The following is a 2814-nucleotide window of genomic DNA, read 5'->3' as shown; positions in this document are numbered from 1 at the left end:
ATGTTTGATACATTAAAACCAACATTCAAACCACCACTTAAATAGACATGCCAGCAATCAGTGTAATTGGAAAGAGTGGAACAATTTTTATCATTCTAAGCCAATCAAATACCTTATAGGAAATTAACAGCATGGTAAAAAAAAAAGAATAAAAAAAAAGGATTTATATATATAATGTGTGTGTGTGTGTGTGTGTGTGTGAGAACGGTCAAATAGGAAAAATGACGCATGTAATTTCAAAGTGAAGGCTTAGAATAGACCCTATACTTAAAATCACTTTTTTTTTTTCTTCTTCTTGGACAACCAACCAATCACAGTCTTCAAAAGATTGTGTCATACATAGCAACGGGGTCAACCCCGCCTCCTCACTAAGATGAAAGTTTTTGTCTTTTCCTTACTCAGAGTTGCTCTCAGATCGGTCCCGAATCGCTTTTAAGCTAAGACTCCTACGTAAAAGTTTTTAAGCTAAATTAAGAGTTTTCTTAGAGGATTCTTAGAATCTTTATGAATACGGGCCCTGGTCTCTATATGACTCGGATTCCTCCAATAGGATTCTTTTTCCCACCTCTTTAAAAAAAAAAAAATGTATGTATATTCATTCTCAACCCAACATGTATGTGTCTGTATATCTCCTAAGTCCAAATTATTTAAATGCACTAATGATAGTAGCTAAAAAAAATTCTTAAAGTCCCCCTGTTGTCAATAATTTGATCCCTTAAAACTTCAAAATGACATATTTAAAAGTTTTTTCCTTGGAAAAAAATTCGTCATGCCTTAAAATATCTTGAATGTAACTCGACACCCTTGCTTCATTTAGTATGCGTGGCTCTATGAATATGCGAATGAGCCCCGCCTCCACTCACTCAGCTCAGATATCCACTGGTAGACGATCACACGTTGATCTGATTGGTTACAAGGTAGTTTGTGACGTCAGAAACACCAGCGATTTCAAAGCGTGTTTTTGAGACTGTCTTTGGTTCACTGCAGTTTTAAGGAGAAAATACTCAGCAATGCTGTCGACTTATGAATTTACACATGGTTTGTCTTAAAGCGTATTAAAAAACACCACATAGACACATAAACAACATTAAAAGCTGGATTTTCACCACAGAGGGACTTTAAGCATTTTTCTGCAATAATATTGGTTAATCTGCAGCTCCACCTGCTGGACTGACTGGGCACATGATATGTGTATGTGCAAACAACACACATTACAGCACTGGAATATATACTATATGTTGTAAGAATCCAGTCGATTGCCAAGTTTGAAGGCATGAAAACTGAACTGAAGCCAGCGCTTCTCTTTGAATACACAGACAGTTCTGGTTTCTGTTTGTTGCTGTCGGTAATCCCATTTAATGGAAGATACTTGTAATTGGCCACTTAGGATCTTAAAGCTGGGTTCCTGTTGGTCCTGCTTGGTTGCACCTGGCAAGCTCTCTGCACTTTGAGAGTGTGTTGGATTGGGTTTCGTGAGGAACTAATCCTTCCTGCCTGCATCTCTAACAGCCACTGACCCACAGCGAGACACAATCTGCCTTCCAATACACACACATATCTTACATGTGGCTGACCAGACAGAATTCGTTGTAGGTCTCCGAGTGCATGCATTCGCAAAGTAACGTAAAAAGTGTGTATGCAAGGTGTTTAATAAATGTATTTCTGTTATGCTAATTATGATGCTGATGCATACAGTATATTACATAGCCTTGTGAAAAAGAAGTGTGTGTAATTGTGTTGAATGTGCACTTGTAGTGTACTTCAAATCTTAAAAGCATATTTATTAATATAATATTACTGAAATAAAACGCTACTTAATTACGTAAAGTATACTCTCAAGTATTATTTAGATGTGTGCATTTTTACTGTAGTGTGTTATTCAATATTACACTTCAATCTTAATTGTACTAAATTGCAGCTTCATTATAAACGTGCAGGTGCACATTTTAATACACGACTGAGTTTCATGAATAGGAATGACTTGGTAACACTTTACAATAAGGTTCATTAGTTAACATCAGTTATTAACTAACATGAACTAACCATGAGCAATACATTTGTTAGTGTAATACAAATACAGCTGTTCATTGTTTGTTCATGTTAGTTCTCAGTGCATTAACTAATGTTAACAATATTTTAATAAAGTATTAGTAAATGTTGAAATTAACATTAAGATTAATAAATGCTGTATACGTGCAGTTAATTAGTTCATGTTAACAAACTAACCTTATTGTAAAGTGTTACCAATGACTTTATATAGTTATATACTTATATAAGTTCTGCTTAAGTGGGTCAAAAAACACTGTAAATTCAACTAAACTGCATGTAATATAGATTAAAACTATAATACATTTTCATCTAATTGTAAATAATTTGCTATTTAGTGTCCGAAAACATTACATTCAGTGTATTTTTTTAAAGTATATTATTTTTTTTATAATTAGTAGGCTGTCTTTTTAAAAGTATGCTAAAGTATTCTTCTTCTTCACAAAGGTTTGCACATCTCATTCATTTATTATTCAAAGTTGTTTTCAAATTGTAGAATAACCCCTGGCAGAATAACAAGTAATTATTATATAGAAGCATAACAAGTCTGTGACACAAAAATCCATAAATAATTTATATAATAGGCTATATGCATAAAACAATAAAACATGCATATGCACTACTGCATATGCATTAAATTAATTCAACGAAATGAGTTCATTGCACTCGAATATTACTGAAAGTTCATTGTACTTAATAGAGGAAAGTTATGTGAACTCAAATTTTGATTGTATTTGTCACATGCGCTCAGTTTTGTTAATCTTTAGT

The sequence above is a fragment of the Leuciscus leuciscus genome (genome assembly GCF_965113295.1).
Source record: "Leuciscus leuciscus genome assembly, chromosome: 15".
Taxonomy (NCBI): Eukaryota; Metazoa; Chordata; class Actinopteri; order Cypriniformes; family Leuciscidae; genus Leuciscus; species Leuciscus leuciscus.
Note: the sequence above shows the minus strand (reverse complement) of the source record.